Source organism: Parus major, chromosome 2, assembly GCF_001522545.3.
Source record: "Parus major isolate Abel chromosome 2, Parus_major1.1, whole genome shotgun sequence".
NCBI lineage: Eukaryota > Metazoa > Chordata > Aves > Passeriformes > Paridae > Parus > Parus major.
The window spans coordinates 70,011,792-70,036,575 of NC_031769.1; the positions used below are offsets into that span (position 1 = coordinate 70,011,792).

Genomic DNA, 24,784 nt, shown 5'->3' on the forward strand with positions numbered 1-24,784 from the left:
GAGGCCTCAAGAATAAGAAAACTCATGATCTTAAAATATTTGGGAGCAGCAGTTCTATTCCAAACAAGAAGCTACCAGATGCCTGTATCAGTGTGCTTCTAAACTAGGCATTAAGCCTGTATTCAAAATATAACTATTTTATAGTAGTATTAGACATGCTTGCTCCCATTGGGACTTTGCTCTTTTCCGTGTAAAGAACTTCTAACAGATTCTTTTCTCTACTGATTCAGACAAATGCTAGCTTGTGTGGCCAAAAAGAAAATGTGTAATAGGGGAAGACCTTATTTTGATGATGTTAAGGACAAGTGATTCTCTAACTAAAGATGGCAATTTTCTAGTAATCCCTGTAATTCCTTGCAAGTATTAGCAACAGTTTATGAAATCTAGAACTTCAAAATCCTTACTTTTTTGAAAAAAGGCGACTCTGTCATCATTATTATTAACATCTGTGTACATTTGAAAACATGGCCATATAAGTACATTTGAGCACACCTGAATGTATTAATTATCATATCATGCATGTTACCCATTTAAGGTATTTTATATAATATATACAGCACGCAAATTGGTGTTTGAATACACAATAATTCTACAAGGGGCAGTCTTGACAGCCACATGGCAGCATAATTCATGCAATTTTCTTAGAAAATCCTGTAGTCAAGCCTTGTAAATCTGTTTGAGCTGAGGTGACTCTTCCACAAGGAGTTCCAGAAAATACTCCCAAATCCATAGCCTAAGGAAAAGACCTCCATAAGGAGGTGCCTGTTTGGGGGTGCAGCGGTCAGAGCAGAGTTGGAGAAGCTCTGACTCACAACACTGCTGACCTGACTGGAGGAATGAGCTAGCATGGGTGAGGAGCTAATTCTGAAGTGATTTAGGCAAAGAAAAGGTAATTACTCTGGTGCAAAAATAAACTATAAGGCAAATAAGGCAATTCTATCTGTAGTTCTAGGAAAGAGATCCTAATTTGGGATAGATGTTACATTTACAACACCCTTGCTCTGCTTTTTTTCTTTTCCTATATAATATATTAGGGTTAACATCAAGCAGCTCTCAAACACAAATCTTTCAGTAGTGTGGCTTCCAGGAAATGGACTGGAAACCATTGCAAACGATATGGCGTTCAACATTTTCACAAGTGGTTTAGTTATTCTTGTCTGGTTTCACAAGTAAATCAGACTGACAGGGTTGACAATACCCATGGTACAAGCCACTCTCTGTAATAAGCAGGATCTCTCAGAGGAAATCTGAAGTCTGGTGAGTGGCAAGAAGAGAATAAGCCAGTGGATTTAGCTCTCAGCTCAGTGGCCAATCACTGCAGCGATATGAGTGAGGTGAGTGAGCTGTGACTTAGATCAGCCCTCTCCTCCTGTATCAATACACAGAAGTTATGCATGTTGCACCTCCTTCCCTGACTGCCTTGCAGTTTTGTAAAGCTTTGGTTTTGTGGAGAACCCAAAGGCAGGCATCAATACTTGGTAGGCATAAAGCTATGGGAGTTGCTGTAGTCATGGAGAGAAATGGGAGATGGCAGGAGAGACACTTTAACAGGTAAACCATATTTCTTTTTCCTAGGACATGTGAATAAGACTTGCTCCTTTTTTTTTTTTTTCCTTCTCTAGTTGGTTGATTCATTTTTGTTGTTTTAGTTTTTTTTTCTCTATAGTTTAATAAAGTTATGAAAAAAAAATTAATAAAATTTCAAAGTTAAACATTTAGACAATTTATTTACAAACACTTCTTTTGTAATAAGAACTAACTTGATAACAGATGTGACATATTATTAAAGGGCTGGAGCACTTCTTTTATGTGGAAAGGCTGAGAGAATTGGTATTGCTCAGACTGGCAAAGAGCAGGCTCTGGGGTGACTTTATCACTGCCTTTTAGTACCTAAAGGGGCCCTACAAGAAAGCTGAAGTGCTCTTTACAAGGACATGTAGTAATGGAAAAGGGGGAATGGCTTTAAACTAAAAGAGGGTATGTTTAGACTGGCTATTAAGAAGAAATTCTTTACTGTGGGGGTGGTGGAACAGGTTGCCCAGGGAAGCTGTGGATGCCCCATCCCTGGAGGCGTTCCAGGCCAGGCTGGATGGGGCTTTGAGCAACCTGGTCTAGTGGAAGGTGCCCATGGCAAGGTGCTGGAACCAGATTTTCTTAATGTCCCTTCCAACTGAAGCCATTTTGATATTTAGAGAAGCAGAGAGTTATTTTCAAGTCATCTTCTCTATATCTTTTCTCATTTTATAGTTCTCCAATATGTAGCCTTTTCTTCAGTTTATTAGTACTGTTATTTGTTGATTGGTTGTTTTTTGTTTGGAGTTATTTCCCCCCCACCTTTCAGTTTGTCCTGAGTGAAAGCCAAAACTGGATCCTCTGAGATTACATGACCAGATGGTGCTATGTTTGGCATGTTTAATTCCTGTTACACCAAACTGATTCCATGCTACTCTTAGTAGTTCATCAATTTCAGATCTGAACTGTGTTCTTTCGAAATCCTGCACAAATACCTCTCTGTACTTGCAATTTGCTATTGCTCATTTATCAGTTTAGTCTAAAAGCTCCTTCCAATGCTATAGTTAGAGGCACTTTTAAGACTGTAAATAAGGACGGTGGTATGAAAGCATCCTTTCCTGTAGTGTTAGTTTTGTGTAAAAATAACAAAAAAACCAAAAAAAAACCACACAAAAAACTTTAGTTCTTCTAGGGTTACGATGCCAAAAGAGATCCCTGTCTTTTTCTTTTTTCACTGGGGAGCCTGTTATCTCTGTACTCTTCAAGTCTCTCTCAAAAAGTTTCACATGCTCTTGTTCTTGAATAGACACAAGTAAAAGGTGAATGTAACGTGTTATTGTAGAAAACATAGTCCAGTGTACAGGATATATCACGAAAAGTCCATGCTATTTCCCTGTGTGCAGTACATAGAACTTATTAATAATGTCTTTATGGTTAATTCTGCTTTAAGTGAGTTTCTGGAAACACTGGCAGCATGTGAGCCCTTGCATATAATGCTCATGCACCAATGAAAGACTGAAAAAAAATGCAATCACAGAGCTTTGAGTGGGCTGGCTTGCAAAAATCCCCTTTCAATACATGGTAAGAATTTTCACAAGGAAGCCTGGGGGATAGGAACTTGTGAACTGTAAATTCTTCTGCTAGTTTGAACTGTACTGATTTTGGGTACACAAACCTGGAACAGGCTGAAGCTGATAGAAAGTTTGAAATTAGTAGCATTTAAAAAAAAACCTGTGATTTGAGTGAAAGAGTTGGAAAATGCCTCATAGGAGGCAAATAATGTAAACATGGGTAGAGAGGAGAAATAACCATTAGCCTCACAAGGTTTTTTAAAAATGCTATTTAGTTATTGCTCAGGAATGCTGATGCTGAGGTGTCATTTCACCATTTTTCTACTGGCTGCATCAGCAAGGCATTGGGACACTTACAATGAAAGTGTTTCAGCATATTTCTTCAGTGAGAATCTCCTTTTTATTCCAGTCAGGACAGAATAAAACTCATCTGAAAAATCCAAGAGGGGGACAGAAATGCTGACTCTTCAAATGCCTGGTTCAAAAAATCTGATGCCCATGCTACTTTTCATTCCCACAGCTCCTGAATATATTAGCCATGTGCCCTTTAAGGACAACTTTTGTCATTGCAAACAGTGTTCCTGATGTCTGATTGCACTGGGTCACTGTTTGTGTAGGGTTTTAATCATTGATAGCATACCTGAGCATTCATTTCTTTCTTGCTGTTTCTCATGGTTGCTTCTTTTCCGCTGCCATTGGTAAAATGTTTTAAATAGTTTCTGCTCTTCCCATATTTGCTCTTCAATCAAAAGGGAGTAGTGGTGAAAATATAAGTCAGGGAATATGTTTAATTTTTTTCAGTCAAGCTCAACACTGTATTGAGGAGTTTTATCCAGTGGAAAAGGGTTACTGCTGCGCAGGTTATTACATTCCATTGTTATCTTGGAAGCAGAAAACACAGTCTATGAATAAAGGTATAATTTAATTGAAGTGCCACAGAATGCAATACATTTTATTTTATTTCTAAATGGAATTGTTGTCATTTAACCCTCTATGATTTGTATTCAGATGTGGTAGCATTGCATTAGTGTGCCTATTAAAACTACAGCAGTATAGTTTTCTTTCCATCTTTCATGTCTCCAAGTCTTTTACCAAACCTTTGTTTACTTTTCTTGTCTTTTCTTGTCTTTTTTTTACCCCCTCTTGATATAGAAACAGCAACAGATTCCTTTTCTCTTCACAGGAGTGATCTTTTCCTTTTCCCGAAAATACCATCCTGCAAGTGTCTGACTCTGAAATTGTCATGTTTTGAAGGAAATAATGCAATCCCTTGAAGAAATTTGAGTCTCCCTTTCCTCGTGCTGTAGAGCTCCCTTTTTCCCTTGCTATAAAACAAGAAGCCAGCCTGTGAAACCTGTTCTGTTTTCTTTCCTGAACCTTCCGCTAATTTACTAGCAATTGTATGTTCAATACACAATACATATTTCTTTGGAAACCTGTACAGAGACTGCTGGTTATTCAGAGATGCTTGGAATTTTAGAACATTAGGAAATAAGCTGTCTAATGCAGAGCTAGTGGGCAAGGGTTTGCATAAGGCAACCTAAAATTTTCCATTTCAGTGCAGCTGCACTAAATGTGTTAACATTTCAAAAGGTCCTGAAAGAAAAGACCTACATCTGATTGTCTACCAGAGTACACTAAATAAATATTCATTTATTTACAATGTAAATATTGTTTAAAAAAATCTAAATATACTTCTGCAGGGGTTAACTGTTAGCCACTTTAATTTCTGTTTTGATGAAAAAATACTTCAGCCAGTAACTCAAAAAATTGTGCAGGTGGGAACCTTAGAAACAGGCTGACTGGCAGTAGAAAGATTGTTGCCAGGAGTAATTAGCACAAATCAATTGGAAAGTAGCCTTTCTCATGTCTAAAGTAGATATTTTCTACATTTCTCTTTATTTCTTAATGCTAATCCTGGAGAATAAAAGGTTGCTGCCCATGGCAAGAAATGAAGAGCTATGAGCTCAGCTGGATGCAAAATGACGAAGAGCTGATGAAGTCAGTAAAGCTGTACAGATTTAGACCAGCAGAAGATATATAACTAAACTAAATCACTTAAATGAAATCAGCCACTTGCAGGTTGTTGCAGCTACAGGTTTAAATAATTTTCAGAGATTATGGTAGGTATAGGTTTTCATGCTATACAAAGATGTTTTTTTCTTTTCAGACCAGAGGATTCAAGACCTAATTGATTAACTCGCTCCAAGGAAGCATCAGTGGCTGATGTGTGGAGGGGAAGACTGTGGGGGCATACAGAAGAGGCCAAGTAGGTCTTCAGAAAGAATTTTAAGTGCTGAAGAATTTCTTAACACTTTTTCATGAAAAAACGTGTTAGAAGAGAAGGCAGAGACAGAGCAACTGTCTAAGTGGCTGCATTCACAAATGGGACTTGTGGAGGGGCCAAACCTTGGTGGTGTGCCATGTCTCACACAAGCATCTCTGACAAAGGCCAGAGCTGCACTTTCCATTGAGGTGCCTGCAGCAGGCAGAATGAAGAATCTTCTTTGAAATTCTTTTCTTGCTTCTCATATTTGTTTTTTTTGGTGGAAATTAAGGACACCTCACATCCTTTTCTGTATTAACAGAATGTAACTTCAGGAGAGCACATAAATCCAAACCCATTCTTGTCTCAAAATCTGTCATTTCTCACTCCACTCCATTTTTTTTTCCTAAGAAAGACATAGGACTATCTCAGAAACACAGCACTGAAACAGCCTTTTATATTCTGATAGATCCCAGAATGTGCCATTTACCCCTCCTTCACTTTAAAGATAATTTTAGAGGTTAATGAACTTAAACATAATACGTTTAAATAATCACTAGAGATAACAGAAAAAAAAAAAATCAAGCATCTCCCCAGACTAGAAGGAAATGTTTGATCCTAGACTCACAGGCTCATTTAAATTCACTACTGTAAGTCCATCACTTTCAACTATTGATCTATGATAAGACATTTTTATTAATTTTTCCTTAGAAAAATTCACTAGCATTGAAGAAGATTCAGTGTGCAGGGGGAAGAGCTCCTTAATTTGACTGATTAGGCCAATTTACTTAGGCTTTCCTGAAAAATAAAAGGGTGTACTGTAAGCCTTGGACTTCATCTCTGAAATGTTTAGTCAATTCTCTGGCAATTAATCCATACCTTGCTTTCTTAGACTGACATATATCATGCAGCGCTCTTTACAGGAAACACTTATATCTGTGCATTTCGTTTTCTCACCCAGCTGTGATAAATTCAATTAGCTAAGGCTTCCACTGTTCCCTTGCTGAGACTACCTATGCCCTGATCATTAACTGGCCAGAGGAGCAGTTCCTGGATATTTCTTGTTCCTCTGGCCCCTGGGTGAGATGGGACAAGGTCTGGGTGAACCTGGCCTGAGGAGATTTCCTGTCACTTTGTGTCTTCCTGTGCAGACTGTTAGGATGAGAGCACACATGCACTAATGGACATCAAACAAATATGTCCTAGAGCAGTAAGGGTTAAGGAGACAGACAATTCACAAGGAAAGGCATGTATTGTGATGTGGATTTTTCATCTGGACATACAGAGGTAATAAGGCAAAGCCAAGGTTTGTCTTAATCTGTGCCATCTCTACAAGCACAGCCTAAAAAAGGCCTTTTTGTATCCTTTATCAATTACATTAGACTGCAAAGAAACTCTCGCTCCAAAAAGTGTTGGGAAATCAGGCTGAAGTTGGTTAAGATTGTCAAGACATTAGCAAATTGGAGAATACCAGGTTTCTCCCCTCGTGTAGTTTCAAGGAAAAACTGAACATAGTCTTTCAATTTTCATTTATTCTTTAATTGATTTCACTTTATAAAAGCTTTGGCTCATTAGGTTCAAATTTTTGAACTATGTGATTTCTGCAGGTCCCAGAACACCCAAAAACAGTTTTTGAAATTTGCTTGAGAGGGCTGTGTCACACCACATTTGCATTCTCTTATCTTTGCTTTTTTAATCTACTTTTGCTTTCATCAAAGAGCTGCTTGGATGGAATTATGTGAAAAGATTGCAGTCCTCTGGCTGTTCCTTGAGCAACAGGATCGAATACCTTCTCTTGCAGGTAAGCAAACAGCATAATACATTTCAATGGAGTTTGCACTTCCTCTCTCAGTGCCCACTGGTGACCCAAGAGTAGCAATTTTCAAGGTATAATATATTATTATGAGTCATTTTTTTCATGGCTTCTTAATTTTGTTAGACAGAGGGGAAGGAAATAATTTGTTTAGCTGTGGAGATTCACTTGTGTCCTGGATCTTTTTGCAGGGACTCTAATAGTAGTGTAGTCCTGCCATTAAAATATTGACTAAAGCTGGGAAAAATTGGGGGTGAGGAAGATGTTAGTTGCCCTTCTGTATTATTTAGCTGTTTTTTTTCTCAATCTTTTCAGAACATACCTAGTAGGCTCTTAAATGACTGTGCTTCACAAATTGCTTGCCCAGCTGTATAAATTGTGGAGAAAATAATAAGAATTAAGAACATTGAATTATTTATCATAGAAAGTGAATTTTGTCAAATAAATTATTCAGTGATATTATCTGACAGCTGTTACTGTGGGGCTTAATTAATGAGTGTATACAAAGCACTTTAATCTTCAGTTTATGAAATGGATTAGTTGACAAAGTTGCATTCAGGAGCAGGGTCCTGAATCTATGGGGTCTAGAAATGTATGAGGTCCCTTCCAGCAGAGTTAAGGGAAAAGTTGCTGTCTGCAACACATCGTAGTAAGTGCCAGCTCTTGCCAGAACATGGCATATGGTGATCTCCTTTTTTTTTGAAAAAGAGAAGCCTTAGAGCTGCTAGATAACACTGACTGTAATGTTCTTCATGATATGAGTTGTATTTGTGTGTCCCAAATAGATGTAATTTAGTCATAAAAGCTTTGGACTTTGATTGAGTGTCTGAGGGGAGGTTTCCTTCATCCCACAGCCATGGTTTTGTATATATTGCTCACATCCTTGAACAGATTATAATTTACTACATTTCTTCACTTTCAGCTTCCTTCTAGCTGGTACAGATACCTTACAATCCACATACATTCCCTTCAAAATAAATCCTACAGCTTTTATTCCCCTGAAAGGAACACCGAGCAATTTTCTGCAGAATCCTCTGAATTCAGCTGAAAGTCTCTCAAAATCTTCATGGTGCTGCTAGACCAAGCTCTGAAATGTTTTCTCTTCACTTGGAATTCTGCTCCTTGTCCATTCTTGTATTAATGGTTCCTTTTCATGGAAGCCCAAGAGGAGAGGCCAAAGGCTGAACTAATATGAATTTTAGTTTGTTTTTCCAACCTATATTCAATAGAAAAGTCTCACTAGTTCAGAATCAAAAAAGAATCCTAATTCTTGACTGTTTGCCATTGTGTATTATTCAGCTGGATAAAGCTTGAAAACTGTTTCTAATTCAAGTGATATCCTTATAAGTGCTCTGTTCAACTAGAAACCCTAAAAGAAGTATGTTTCTATGAATGAAGGTTTGGAAGATTTTTAGTCTGCATTTTTTTTTTTGCAAATATGTCACTTGCTTCTGAAGCTGCTTATATATGCAATGCAAAAGTTACTCTGGCAATCACAGAATTTAATGAACAGAAGAATAAACAGGTGCATAAGAACTCTGAAACATCTTCATCCATTAGCAGCTATTGTTCTGATCACATCAATAACTTAAATGATGTCTTGAAAGTCTAGAACTTTTTGCTAAAGTTGTTGTTTGGTTGGTTTTTTTATGGCATTCATTATATCAGCTTATCAGTGCCAGAGAAATAAATGCTTTTTTACCTTTTTATTTCCTCCAAGCTACTCTCTTGAGCTGTGTTCCTCAGGGAACAGTGTGTTGGAGAAATATCAATTGCACAGAAGACTGCTTTGTGCAGAAACTTTACTCCTACTAAATAAGCTAATGTTTACATTGAAATGGTTCCCAGTTAATTATGAATATATATGACCCCCAAATGATCATTTGGCCTTAAAAAGACCAAATTTAAAAAAATCTTATGGCCTAAAAAAACAAGCCTGGTATCTGTTTTGCTTATAAAATATGGGGTCGTGTCTTTTGAAAGTTGCTGGAACCCATATATCTACCCAGAATAATCTGAAAACTGTCTTGTGAGTGTTTTCTGCTTGCAGTAATCAGATAAGTGGATAAAGTAGCACTTGTTCTCCTTGTCAAGTTGATTTCAACCTTGAACTTTATTTAAAGGAACTGAAAGTTCTTGGGATAGATCTCTTCTCTCCAAAGTCCCTTTCCCTTTCCCCTCCAAAAATAATAGAAGCGCAGCCTGAGGTCAAGAAAACTTTGGCTATCAGTGGCTATGTCCCATCAGGATAGTTCAACATCAGTGGATTGCTGCATAAAAAAGGCACTGGAACAGGCTACAGCTTTTGCTACTTTATCTGACCACCAGTGAAATAACAAAGTGATGTTTTCTGCACTGCCACAGAAAAAGAAATAATAGAAGGATTATGTAGAGTGATTAAAAAACCAAAAAGCAAGCAAACAGAAAACTCCCCAACAAACAAACAGACAAACAAACAAAAAAAGGCCCATACAAAACCAAACCAAAAGAACTCCCTGCCCCCCAAAACCCAAGAACCCTCCCAATCTGCCAAACAATCTATTAACAAAAGGAAACATGGCAAATCAGAAACAAACATATGGATTAATCTCACCAAGGAGAAGCAAATCGCTTCCAGCCCCCTGTGTTCTCATTTCTTCTTCTTTCCTCTGCTTTTGTACTATCCTTATGCTTTTCAGTGATTTCCTTGTACATTTTTTCTGCTTCTGGAGTTGCTTTCGAAGGCGGTCGGCAGCACAGAAGCTTTATGCATTACACGTCATGTGTAACTTTATCTGTAATATTATATGATACATGAAGTGATAATGTACAATGTGTCTTAAACATGGTAAATGAGAGCTGTGAAAAATGTGAAAACTTAGCAGGATAAATGACCTTTCTTAAGTTACACAAAATAACTGGTTAATTTTTAATTTAAAGCTTGGTTCCTAACGCATTAAAACTTAAATTGTTCTAAACCCATATGTTTTTAACAGAAGAGATTTCTGTGTCACCAAAGGATGATATTCAAGTCCCTCTTAGCTCTCATTTACCTAGAGTGAGAAGTTATATATATTTTGTTATATAAAGTCCTTTTAACATAATTGATAGTCTTTTTTTTTTTCACATATAAATTGCTACATAACATTTGAAGACCAGACCTCACTGATTTGTTAAGTGTTTATGTGAGGCAGAGAGTAAGATTGCGTATTTTGAAGGTATTCTATAAATGTAAATTGTAACCGACACAAATCGACAGGAACTAGATTATCTAATCAGTCCTCAGTTCATAACTTCCCTCTAAATTTAACTGAAGTGGTAAAGACTATTTTTTTTCTGGAGTCTGTGCGAGGTGTCATTTTCAATCCACACTTCTTTTTGTTTATGTATTTTTGAATGTCTGATATCATCTTCTGTCGGTGCTGAACTCTAAGCTGGTGTTAAAGGTCTAGCAAACTGTTCTGGGTAATCTAATCATTGACCCGATATGACAACAGTACCATGGCTTACCCATTTTGATGGTCATTTTTGGTTGCAGGGCTGCATGCAACAGGAAATAAAGTCAGACACGATATATTTTATACCAGCTGTGAAAGAATGAAGATCTTCTGCCTTCAGCCTTGGGAAGAATTTTAGCAACTGCATATTAATGAAGCCGTAGAACATAATCACGGGCTTAGTCTTCTGCCAAACGTGGTGAATTGGTGAATTGAGGCCTTAGTGGCCTCTCTGACCTTCAGATGGAATAATCTGGTCAGCCATAATCAAATCACAAACTCTTGATAATTTCAACCCCCTTTTAGACACTTCTCTTGTTTCAATTAACAATCCATTACAACTGAAAGGCAAGGCAGAGGAAATCACGTGTCTAGCTTCTTCCTGGGTCTGGGAAACTAGTTGCTGAATGTGTCACTTTAATAAAACCCATGGGAAACTTGGAAGGCTTGGATTTATTCTGTTGTTATTAAAAGAATGTTTTAGTAGAGTGCATAACTTGATTTTTTTTCTGCTTGCCATTTGATCAAGTAAACTTGATTTCCACGTGTTCAATTGCCTTTGCCTGCAAAGCTGCTTCACTCCTTTAAATAATAATTTCATTTTGGTTCAGCTTTTACAGAGAACATTGGATTCCTTTTTTTGAATTTTAAATCAAGGACTAAGCAAAATATAGGGCTTACATTGCTGGACCTGGTTTCCATTGACATTATGGCCTATTGATGTTCATCAAATTTTGTAACCAGACTATGGAGTTGATGTGAATAAAGTTAAGGTCCAGTTTCAGGGTCCTTTGCTCTTGCAGAGGACAGTAGAAGGGCATGGTATGAACTCAAATCAGGTCCTCATGATATATTTTTGTCTGAAGTAACTGTACTAGAAACAGCTGAATATTGTCTGAAGGGAGTAGTTTGACCTACAGTTGCATCAGTATGCAAAGGAGGTGACTCCAAACAGCTGGACAATCATAAACATTTTCTAAATCAGATTTTATAGTGAAGGGTGATTACAAAGTGACTATTTGCTGTGTATTTAACCAGTAATTGCTCAGATCACTATTTGGGTTATTTCACTACTATTTAATTATAGCATTTTAAAAATGAGAAGCATTTGAGAATGTTCATCTAGGAGTGGTGCATCACTGCATATTTTACAATTTTTTTTACTCTGAACATACCAAAATGAGGCCCATCCAATGCATTTCTTCATTAGGCTCCCAACAAAGTGCAAGACTTGACCATTAGCATTAAAGCTGCTCCTAAAGGCAGAAGGCAGAGGCTGCTAGTCAGCACTCCAGTGTCAGCCCAGCTCTGCCCCTATTATTGTGGCCTGAGGCATGGTGATTGGGAAAATCCCATAATAATACGATCTCTCTTGTGTTTTCCCATTGAGACATCAAGATTTGCATTACATGTGTAAAAAGTCCCGGGGTTAATGACTACCTCTAGGACCCTTGAGGTTCATGAGAACTTGCGAATTTTTTTATGTGTTTACCCTGTGTTTTTTGTTTCTGGTGCCAGCATTTAGGCTCTGTGACAATATACCTCCATTGCAGTTGTTTGCTCAGGGTTTGCCTGTTTTGGTTAGCTTTACTGTCAGTTCCATACCTTTCTAGCGACTGTTTTTTTCAAAATATCTATCTACATCCTGGTCATACTTAATTTCCTAATACTCAACCCAAATAACTCCCATCTGAATTTGTTTCCTTTTCTTTCCATTTCTTTTTTGAGCATTTCTCCATTTTTGCAATTTCTATGGCGTTGTTTGGTTGTCCTGAATGCTACCAGTGGTGCTCACACAGGTAAACCCAGCACACATATTTCCCTCTTCACCCTCTAAGACTATATAATGCAGTACAGTTGCTCAACAAATTATGAAAAGACTAAATGAATACTCATGTCATGAAAACAAATTCCTTTTCAAGTGAATTTTACTTGATGAAATATCCACAATTACAACATGATCTTTATACTTATGTCCAAATTTTAGGTACATGAAAAATAGAATACAAAACTTTTTCTTTTTTTTTTTTTTTTAAATTACAGGTAACCAGGAATTCCAATTTGCTTGAGGAACACAGGTTATATTTTTTTGGAAGCAAAGGTTCATACATGTTAAAACATGGACACAAATTAAAAGTAAGCCTTTTAAAGCTGGAATCCAGGATTTTTTATTTTTTTTTCACACATGAAACATTAAAAAGAGTTTTGTGAAATGACATTGAAAAGACTGCTGGTGAGATTCATAAAATAATAACTAATTTTAACACGTGCTGTGTCATTGTATCTGAGAGGAACAAAAGGACATTCAATGAATTTTGAAGGAAACAAATTTAAAACCAATAAAATGATTTTTCCTTTAGTACAATGACTAACTGGCATACTTATGTCATTACTACAAGATACAGTATCAGAAATAAACATTTCTGTGAATAAGGAGAACAGTTATATTAGGCTGTATAGATAATTTATGTGGGGTATAAACTCTCATGATTCAGGACATAAACCACCTATTAAATAACAGGGGTTGATAAAACATGTTCCCTAAGCACAGAGTAATCTTACATGGTGCTCCTCTTTGCTGTGACACATTTTGAGGTAGTGCTGAATCTTGAAATAAAGGTACGAAATTATGTGGAACAATGATACAATTAAGCGTGGCAACTATTTTGCTCAAACATACTGTTTCTGAGCATAAGCAGTCACAGAAAATATCCAACATCTCTGATCTTGATGATGATGAAACTTTAAAGCTTTTACCTTAATATTCCTTTTTTGAAAAAAAAAAATAAATAAAAAAATAGGGTTTGATACCCAGCCCTCTTCTCCAATGTTCCTAGTTTTCTATCTGATGTATTGACTCACCTCAGATAGGCCAGATAATCTCCACCATTAAACTCTTTCTCTTTGCTCTTCCTTTTCCTTAATTTCACACCCTGAATATAAAGTAAAGCTGAAGGCAACTGCCTGTGGTTTGTCCTGTTGTTTCCTAAACAGGAAAACATGTGATGTGGCAAAGTTCTTGTCCTACTTATCTTAATTCAAAATGTTTTACCCTTTTAATCCTACAGGGACATTTTGCAGAAACTTCACACCTCCGTGTCACTTTCTGTTTAGTTTCAAGGTTGTCTGAATTGCAATTAATTGACATCTGGACTTTTATTTGAGACAATGTCATCTCCTGAGAATGTTTCTGGATGACACAAAGTTATCTCTTAGTTGTTGATGTTTAATTAGAGATTCCAATTAATTATTCTATATGTCCCTTCATATTTCTTGTGCTCAGCAAAGTCCACCTTACCCCAAGAGTTCAGAGAAGCATTTTGTCAGGATTTGCTTCCAACTGTAAAAAAAAAGGCCTAGATTAAATAAACTGTTCATCACTATTATCTGTTTCTTTCATTTCATATTGTGAGAGAATTTCATTACAGAAAATGGCACAGAAGTTTTGGATTGTCTTATTTTATACAAGTTTCCCAGAGCAGTTTTCACAGGAAAAAGCCTGACAGAATTCAAGAAGTATTTGGACATTGCTATCAGGCACGTGGTGTGACTCCTGGGAATAGTCCTGTGCAGGGCTGGGAGCTGGGCTCAATTATCTTTGTGGGTCCCTTACAACTCAGCACATCCTGTGATTCTGTGATGATTAGGTGAACCAAGTCCTTAGAAAATCTAGCTGAAAGAGAAGTCATGCTCTTGAAAGTAGACCAAAAATGTACCATCAGGATCCTCCTATGTTATTATGTTTGCTCCTCTTTCAGTACTTGACTCTCTAAGTCATGCTTTTCACTCAACTCAGGAAGAAGCACTTGTTTATTCTTGCCTCATTTCACAGCGTGGTAGTGTGAACACTGGATAACAGGTATTACATACTCAGTGGTGGAACAGAGCCTTTCAAATCTTTTCCTGTCTATTTATTGGAAGAAGAGAAGGAATAAAGTAGATATTTGATCTTCTACCACTTGATCTTAATGGAAAAAAACAAAAAAATGGTAGTGCCCAGAAGGTCATAGGTAGTCTATTTGTTTACTTTAGACTGAATACAGCTATAACTATGTCTTTCACAGTGAGTGATTGTGCATGTTGCTTACATAGTGCTACACTTTTAGCTTGTCCCTTAGCTCTCAAGGGCATGCTATTCCAGGGCCTTCTTTGTCCTACTTGTTCTTCCAGTGGCCCACAAACATCTTCCTTGTTGCTGTTTAGGCTCTGTAGCTCTTATGCCAGCAATAAACATAAAAAGAAATTGATACCTTTCTTCTTTGCTTTTGGCTTTTGCACAGTTGGAGCCTATTCTGATGTCTTCAGCTTATCTTCTCATCACTGCAAGATTTTCAGTTTGTTTTCTTTAGCCTCACAGTGTCAATTCTTTCAGTCTATTCTCAGTAATGTTTTCTAGATTGTTATTGTTTCAATCTTCTGGATTGTTTTTGAAGAATCTTCCTCTTTCCAGCTGTGTAGTCCCCAGAGAGGACACAGTTTACTGGCTGAACTGAAAGTACTACAGTACTACAGTAAATATCCATATACTAGAAAATTATACCAACCTACATTTTGGTTGCAGGAAAGGTTCTTGTTCTGCAAGGACTTTTTGACTAGCATGGCCCTCTGCAACCCCTAATTATTGGAAGGAACAATTCCCAGCCAGCTTTTCTCCACCTTGCATTTCTGTGGTGGTTTCCCCACCTTGTTTAAACTTCTTCTTTTTTTCAGATAATTTCTTATGTTTAGGACAATGATTTAGAATTATAATTCTGGTTTCTGCTACACTCACTGCTCCTGCTAGACTTGTGTCATCTGTAAGTGAAACAGGCATTCTCTCTATTCCCTCATCCTGGCTGCTAAATAAAAATGTTCCACAGAACCAGAATAAGGACAGAGCCCCTTCTCCACCCTGCCAGATATATCATTACATTTTGACAATTTCCTAGCAACTAGGGTTCTCCTACAGCTGTTCAACTAGACTTTATCTAGTAAGTCTCCCATGTTTTCCCAGCTTGGCTCTGGGGATGTCACAGAAGGTTATGTCAAAAGCCTAAATGATGACAACATATGACACTTACTGCTTCTCCTTTATTTGCAAGCATAGTTGCCCATTATATAACAAAATGAGATTTGTTTGAAGCGACACATTCTTGACAAATGCATATTGGCTATCACCTGTTCCATGTTACTTTTCACAGTTTTAGAACTTACTTCATGCCTCTGTGTTGAGAGCAGGTGCTGGCTCCTGAGAGCTCCAGCGGCCCCAGCGCAGGGCACGACTGAGCTCCTCCACCATGGGCAGACAGGCGAGAGCCCTGGGGAAAGCCTGGGCAAGGGAGGGAGGGACACTATGAAGTGTCCTGAAATTATTGTGCTCAAAGTACTCCAGGACTTTGAGTTCAGTTTATTTGGAAACAACTGATTTGCACAAAGATTCATAATGTTAGTTCTTCCCTTAGGCTAAACTAACATTTGACTAATTTCCTTACTGGTACCAACTGATAGCTATCTAAATGTCCTTCTGGAGGCTTAGACCCTCATCCAGTGCTTTTACTATGAACCAATTTGGAACAGTGGGATGCAGATGGACAGACTACTTTTTAAATTTTCGATACCCTTGGTCTATCAAGGCTGACTATCTGAAATATTTGATTCTTGCTTTCCACAGTTGATATAAAAACTCTTATCATGAAGATTGGAAATTTAAGTCCTTGCATTTATTTAAGAGTCTGAGCTAAAGGGGTAGAATCTGACGTCTCTATCTAGACTCTTGTCATCAATACCCTTCTAGTCATTGACTACACAAATAGGTAGCCAAAGGGTGATGAAGAAGCCAATATGCTCTGTCAGTGCTACTGAGGGATTTCCAATAGCTTGGAGAATATTCATCACCTAAGCCTTTTTCTGTTCCACATTTTTCCTACAAAGCAACACAAACCAGCAGTAAACAAATGGCAGGATCTAGATATTTGTTTAAGTTAAGAGAGCCTTATCTCTTTCTTTCTTACAACACTTTGATCCATGAAGAGTAAGAAAGAGTATCACTGCAGGTGGTAAGAATACCCTGATACCTCTGAACTGTGCAAAGTAAACATCTTTTGCTAGAGAAATTATCATGTATTACAAGTATATGCAGCGTAAGTTTTTATCTGTCTTTTTTAGAGATTGAAAGACAACACCTCCTGATTGAAACAGTTCAATGCAATAACTGCTCCATTTGGGCTAAACAAGCTCAAGTGTTCTTCTTTGTGTCTCAAAAAAAATTTCTTGCAAATCAGACCTTTGTGTCTCAAGGGCATGAATCTCCTGGACTCCTCTGACAGGCACTGAAGTGGAGGATGAATTTCATTTTAGCTTTGGGTCAAGCTCCACATAGGAAGTTTAGAACTAACCAATTAAAATTCTGGGGAAGAAGGAAGACTTTTACATATTATCAATAAGAAATTTTTGTGACAGAAGAATACTTGACTGTTAGTCTCATGAAAGACCACTCACAAGACTGAATTTGGGCTGTGCTATTTTGCCCCAAATGATAACTGTGTGTAGAGATGAGCATAAGACAGCACAGAATCTACATAAATATATAAAATATAAACATACAGTAAAAACATTAGTCAGAAAAAACAGATGAGCGGAGCAAGCACAGTGTGAAACTATTTCAGCAAGGCAAATTTAAAGCAAACACTGAAACAAATGAGGTGGCAGACAACAGTATGAATGTTAATGAACCAAAAACAATACAGCAGAAAACTATTAAATGCAGTTTTGGTGCGTGAACAATATATTGCTTTAAAAGGTTCTTTCCTCTATTGGTGAAATGTAAAGATGTATAATTTAATGATATATTTATGAAAAGTTAGTCCAAATAGCTCTTTGCTGATCACTGCAACAGGACAACATTTGAGATAACTGTGGGAATCTGTAAATTTTCAGCTATAATTCCAGGAATTGTTCAGATGAAGTTAAGAAACATATATTATATTCCAATATAATGGAAAAAATCAAGAGTTGATTGTGAATTTTCCCTAGGTTTTGCATTGTTATTATTTCAGGACTTTGGTAATAGCATCTGTCAAGGTCTTTCTAAAACTGGAAGTGAAAAGCACTTTTAATTCCATAAGAGATGGCAGTCACAGTGTATCTTCAGCTGGAGTAGTTTGTTTGCAGGAGTGACAGATTGTCAAGCTATCAGCAGAATTTTGGAGTTCACAGAGCCCCCGGTACTTCCTCTATGACTCCTATATGACATCCCATACTGATGAAGACTAGTGTTTTGCCTTGATTGATTACCCAGAAGATCTATTTCTGCGGCAATTTTGTCTCAAGGCAGTTAATCTTTTAGCTGGTACCTATTTCTAGTTGCCCACAGCTCCTCCTTCAGCAGCTCTAGGCCATCACAACTTTGTGTATCCAAGTCCAACTTACAGCATCCTTTCCCCTTCCTTGTGGAAGGTACCTCTGCACTTGATCCCTTTGGAGAGGGATAGATCTCACAACCTTGTGTTTTCTGGACCTCCTCACTTTCCTGCTTGGGTTTGGCTCAGAGGTGAAAGATCTGAAAATAAGCCACTTGGCAGGGAAAAAAACCTGAGCAGCCTGTATTCAGCTGAGCAAAGTATAAAAAAGTGGACATGTTTATTTCTAGTGACCCAGGATATTTGTGAAGCATTTATAGCAGCCTAATTCTATGGCATCACATTCACGTTTTACTAAACAGCAAATTTGCTTTGAAAACAGCACTGTTGTGACATAAAAGTGATATATGCAGCTCTTTTGGGCATATTCCTATTTTTATGTTCATGAAACTTGAAAGAAGTTGAAATGCATGCACTTCTTAGCTTTCAGTTATCCCTGTTAAATGTGTTAACTAGAAGCCAAATAAAATAGGCTGGATCTTGGAGCTTGAAAACCAACTCAAACATGTAGAGCACAAATTGTGGTTGTGCAGTATATGGATCAGGTTTGAAAACCTTCCCTATTATATAATTTCTTTATCTCAGCAGATTTCAGTGGAATAGGTACTGTTCTCTTAAATTAAACTAGTGACATCTGGAGAAAAAAATACTGTCCAAAATGATACAAATAAAATGCACAAAATCACAAAGTAAATGCAAACCCTTTTATTATTGCTTCTTGTAACCTAGCCAGCAGTATTGCTCAGGAGAAGAAAAGCTGCCATACATCTGAGATGCTCTGAGAAAGACTTTGTCATATTCAAGGGCTGCTCTGCCCTCCCCTGTGATATTTTACAGGTGTGCAGTGCCTATCCATGCAAAGCAGATTGTTATGGTGCTAAGCACTATTTCTAAGGCCATGGTCAACCCCATCCTTGAGGGGGGTTTTCCAGAGCAGGTGGCACTCTGCATCTTGCTTTCACTCGCCGTGGACATTTTTTGATAACAGAGCAAGACACCAAGCAGTAGAGAATCAGGATTCACCCTCAGAGCTCAGTCATGTGATGCAGTATGGCTCTTCTGTCACAACAGCTGTGCATCTCTCAGTCCTACAGCAGCAGATTTTCTTGCAGTTTGCTTAAGACAAGCTGTCTCTGATGGCTGCTTCTTGTCTTGTTTTGGTAAAAATCCATCTGTCACCAACTTAGAGGAAAAATCCAGAGAAGAAAGAGTGCAGAAACACAGGAAAACATGAGATAACTAAAACTGCTTATATAATACACTGTGCAGACAAAAATGAGTAATTTGAAAATACTAATGATTGTCATATATGTTAATTTTTTCATGCAGTCAAACTGGTAATTGCTTTAAAAATTTTTAGGCTTAAAAATATGAGTAGGAAGATGTATTTGAAAACCTCTCTCTTAGCAGGTATCATGATCTACAATTTGAAAAATTATTTGAGAATAGCTGGACTCCACAGGCACATCAGAAACTAATTGCTAGGCTTTTTTCAGCCACTGCCTCCAGGGAAAACCATTTTCCATAATGCAAACAAATACACACAGATGTAAGTGCATTCCTTGTTATAAAGCTTCTACGAATTCTGTTGCATTTCTTTTACTTAGATTAGAAATTCCTGGTGTAATTCATCCAAAACTCACAGGAATTTTATAGAATTAAAAATAAGCTGAAGTTGTCCCCAAAAATTTTCCCTTTCTGAAAGCTTCTTCAGGGTTTTTCTTAGTCAGAAAAATATAGTACCAAGTGTGGCCCCTTATAACTACTGTTTCTAAAGACTTTACTGCCAGCACACTTATTGACTCAAACTAGGGCATGGCAATAATCAAATTGTACCTCCTTCTGACAAGGTAAAATAAAGCCAAAATGACCAATAACTTTTCCACTTTCAAAGGAAAAATAGTTTCTTGATTTTGAGCATAAGGTACTTTAAAGTTGAATAATCCTAAGAAATCAAAGGACTTTCTCTCACTTCCTCTTTCTTTCATGCAGTTTTAAAATCTGTCCTTAATTGGTAGTTGTTGATTGCATTGTTTTGGGGTTTTTCCTTGTTTTTTTATTTGTTGAAAATTAAAGTCGCATAGCTTGAAATCACCTACATTAATCACAATGTCCAGAAAATTTAATTGTTTGAATAAATAAGAGTTGTTTTATTATACCATTAGAAATCTACATGACATTACTTGCATGTTATTCTCTGAATCTAATTTGCTGTAGGTTTTAAATATGGATTCAGTTCTTTGGTTTTTCAAACAATTTATTAGACAATATCTGACATACAATAGGAATTCTCAAAATTCTCTCATAATGGCAAAACAGACTAAATCCTAAAATTTGTATCAAAGCCAGAATAAAATAATTTTGCCAAGAGAAGGCTGCAGAAGCTGTATTACTGTCAGTTGCATTTTATGGCCAGGCTGTAGGATGAGAGAGGAATAAATTGGTGGCTGATGGATCTTAGTCTGTTCTGGAGTACAGGGAATATAGAGGGTTACAGCTGTATTGACCTGTTGTACATGGGACATTGCTGTGCTTTTGGTAGGACTGTAGACATATGGGAGAGATCAATCAGTTTCACCCACCTTGCTGCCTTCTAATTCCACTGCTTCAGAGCAGATGATGTGCTCTGATCCTCCTCTGTGGGTGCATAAATGCTGCATTCCTACATAATTCAGTGGATACTGTACAGAAGAAAATATCTAATTTAATGAAAACAAACAGAAGCATTACTGGAATTTAACAGGCAGAATGAGGATCGAATTATCTAACAGCAACAACTGGCTCTAGCATAACAGTTCATGTCTCAGTGGCATTTCTTGCTGCAGATATCAGCCCCAGAAGTGACAAAAGGCTGTGCCACAATACGGAAAGACCCCCACGCTACCAGAGCTGTGATCAGGTCTTTTATATTTGCAAAGGAACGCTTCCTGCCAGCAAGCTGGATAACTCCACTGTGTCAGACCCAGCAGTTTGTTCCGTGCATCTGTCAAGTGCTATGTGCTCCTGGTGGTTTTATGCTCACTCAAGTTATCAAGCAAGGACCATTTAGTCTGGCACGGAGGAGCTTGTGCACTTTGCAGTATGAGCACTAAGACAACAAACAAAGGTTTTGTACCTGAGAGTCTAAAGACCCTTCTGATCAATCACAGGCCAGAATAGGGCTAAAGTGACTGCTGTAGCACAGGTTTTTTTATTTGGTAGCTTTGATAACATCTATAATAAAAGTTAATAGAAATGCCTATGGAAATAAAGTATTGTTCCACAGCAGAGGGTATATTCTTCCTAAATAGACTAGCAAAAGGCTGCCACATTTTTTAAGTCCACGTAAGCCTGGGTTTGAGGCTCTGTGCTAGATATGAGATGAAGATACAATCACAGTGTCTCTGTGGACTGCATTAAATCCACAAAGAAACCTGAAACAATGAAAAATGCTCTTTCTGCCTGTGTGGGGGATGTTGTGACGTAAAGTCAGAATACTCTGACAGGCGGAGACTTTGTGTGTATTGTTTGTGCTAATGAGCATCTCTTTTGCTGTAATTACAGATTTACATTTCCAGGGAGCCCATCTCAGGTGAATTACATTTAAAAATGTATGGACAAATCAGCTCCCAAAAGGTGCCTATGTGGTCATACCCTTTTCATTGTGTATGTTTTCAACTCTCCAGGTCACCCTAAGAACATCACCTGGTTATTTTCCATTAAGAACATGTGTATTGTAGCAATGGGGTATGCATATTAATTTGTAAGTGAGGTACATTTACCTACATAACTTCTTTCCACGCTATAGCCTGACAAAAAGAGTTTCCTAACATCAGGAATATCAAGAAATGATAAAAACATATGCTTTTCAAGAAAAATTAAAACTTTCAGGCACATGTAAAGGCTTCCCATGCAATGACTGGAGACACATTTCAGCCACTCTCACCCATATCAGGCATGATTGGTAGTCATTGCTGTCACAGCCGAGCAATCAGTGAGGGTGAAAGCAGACAACAAAGGAGTCAGAACGAAATATTCCCAGCAAACTGTCAAAAAATTACACTGAAGATAGATTAAGAGCTACTACTGATGCGTGACATGCTGAAATGAGCGAAAAATCACTGCAGTGACCTAAAATGAATACGTAATCTTATTTTACTATTCTAATTGGCTTTGTGAAGCAATGCCCAAAATTTTAGCGTAACCTGTTCACAAACATTATTGATTTCAAAATGTGAGAAACAAGATCATTAGTCTTCTGAAGCTGTGGGGGAAATGTGCAACAGAGTTATAGACCTTTATGTAAATATTCCTGAAAACCTGTTCTATCCTATATTTGGGTGTGTGGGGTTTAATTATGAGTAGGATCAAAGACATCTTGAAAAGAGCTAATCCTGTTTTATGTGTATGCAACTCCATCTACATTAATTATATCTCAAGATCACAGAACTTGCTTACAAGCAATAATGATAGTGATGCAAATTATATTGTGGCTTTGGTAGACCATTTCACTGCCAACAGAAGCAGAATGGATTACCCTTATCTGTGACATTTAATTAGGGTATGTAGCCTTCTAGAGAACCTCTTCTGTGGCAAAAAATGTAGAACTTTCTCAATTAAAAAAAAACACTTGTTGTTAAAACATTGCTGTCACATTCTTAATGGGACTCTAATGCAAATATACTTGGGGTTAAATCCTCTGCTTTGGAATATCAGAAATTCTGTCATCACTATTCTGTCAGATTCAATGGAAGATGTGTACTAGTGAATTTGGTCATCACATGAGAGCCATTTAAAGTGTTGACAGAATTCCAAAGGGTTTCACTTCTTTTTTCTTGTGAGTAATGGAACTGGTTATTTCTCTTCTGAGTGACATTCCATTCTGCTTGGAGTTTTCTTTTATTCTGAATAAGTTAAAGCCAGCATTTTGAAAAGTTTCTGGGAAAATCTTTTTCCAATGTTTGAGTCTTTTGGCCATTTTTAAAAAATAAATTATTTCCACTATGTTTTGTGAGTTCTGTCCCATTTTTCTAATTTCCTTTTTCCGAAAGTTACATGAAGTTTTTGAAAGTTGTTTCACATTGCTGCATTATTTCTTGTTCACAAAGTTGAAAATGCTTTTTATCAGCTTCTCTGGTGTATTTATTGCAGTCCTGATAAGAAGCATGCATTCACCTTGGCTATAAAGAACAATACATTTTCTTAAGGGAAGTTAATTTTAGTTAAAAAAAAAAAAAAAGAAGCTTGCTGAGTGGAACTCTTGCTTTGTATTTTGCAAGCTTAGTCCTCTCATGTGTGCTTTTTTCCAAACGTGGACAAAGAAGATTTTGTGGAAAGGAAAAGCGTATAAATACTTGGACCGAACGAACTTTGAATGTGAGGGAAGATAAAAATCTCAGTAGGTAGGAGAGCTATACAGTGAAAGGATAACTACAAGCAAAAGAAGAAAATGGTCATCTTTTCCCATGCCTTCTTCTTATCCCTGAGGTAGAAGGATCTACCTGCCTTTGTCACACAGTGGGATTGATAATGCAAAGGACAAATATTCTTCTCTGTCATTATGTCTTTATAGGTCTCTTCCTGCTGTGCTTAAGCGGCACAAACTCCCACAGAGTTTTCTTTTGTGAGGATGAAATAATCAGTCCCTGACAGGGTAGAATCAAGAGACAGGTAGGGTACCATTTACCCCACACCTCCTGGAACACATATGGATCCTCTTCCAGGCAGAGAAGCATAGGTGAATTTCCCAAATCTTAAATCTGTAGCAAGTAGTACATAAAGGTAGTCAAAGGGTTAGTAGATCGTGCCTGATGCAAATTTGATACAAATAACTCAATTTAAAAGGGTGCCTACTGTCTTGCAAGAAGTGTGTTGACAAAGTAAAACAAATCATGGGAAATGAGTGTAGAACTGTAATGTTGGTGATTGTTTAGAGGGGGGAAAGAAACCTCCAAACATATGCAAGGGTGTCAGACTCTTCTGAATACACTGCAGTCTGCCAAGAAAGAAAAGAAGATAAAGACATTGGTTACAGAGCAAGAGAAATGAGAAACCTGTAGTGAAAATATATTAATACCAGGTTAATGGTGGTAAGCACTATTATAAAAGAATGTGATAAGCCAGAAAACCATGGCTCAAATCAATCATTTTCCATCCACATACAACTTGTTTGAATGTAGAAGGGTTGCATATCCATATATCCAGGTGGGACTTAATTTAACATCATTCAGAATTGATGATGAGTAGGAGGTGGAAGAAAGTAAAGAAGTGAAAACCCATCTGCAGTTATGTAATGACACATCAGTGTGATCTCTCTCACATCTGTCTGATGGTGTAGCAAAGAAATTAATTTGCATATGCTCAGGTGAGCTTTGGAAGCAGACCCAAATTCTGAATTAACATCAAGGTACTCTGAATTTCTTCTCATTTGTCTTACAGAAATAATCTGACAAAGCAGACTTCAAATGAAGAGTCATTTTATCATTTGTATTGGAAAAAGTATTCACTGGTACTGCAACAATATTTAATGCTAGTGAAACAACCCTTTCTAGTTGCTGTACCTTGTGAGAAAGGAACTATGACAACTGTTTCTAAAATTTGTCCATAATTTGTAGGAGATCATGATCTTAAAATACATTTGTCAAGCTCAGGCAAAGATATGATAGCCTTTTATTTGGATTAGATTATTGTTCCTGAAAATGTTTGTTTCCTCTGACCCTTATTGTAAAAACATCTAAAAGTTTTTACTTTCAAATAAATGTGTACAGTGT

The 24,784-nt window shown here is 37.3% G+C and overlaps 1 long non-coding RNA gene across 2 annotated transcripts; it reads left to right on the plus strand.

Moving 5' to 3' along the window:
- The first annotated feature begins 1,388 nt into the window (after window positions 1–1,388).
- Window positions 1,389–13,907, plus strand: LOC107214630. Of its 2 annotated transcripts, none has more exons than XR_001524984.2 (4): window positions 1,389–1,551; window positions 5,254–5,352; window positions 7,068–7,150; window positions 10,680–13,907. It is a non-coding gene; the product is annotated as an uncharacterized LOC107214630 (long non-coding RNA). The 2 variants fall into 2 exon arrangements; XR_001524985.1 differs by lacking the exon at window positions 10,680–13,907 and adding an exon at window positions 8,085–10,245.
- Window positions 13,908–24,784: the final 10,877 nt, after the last annotated feature.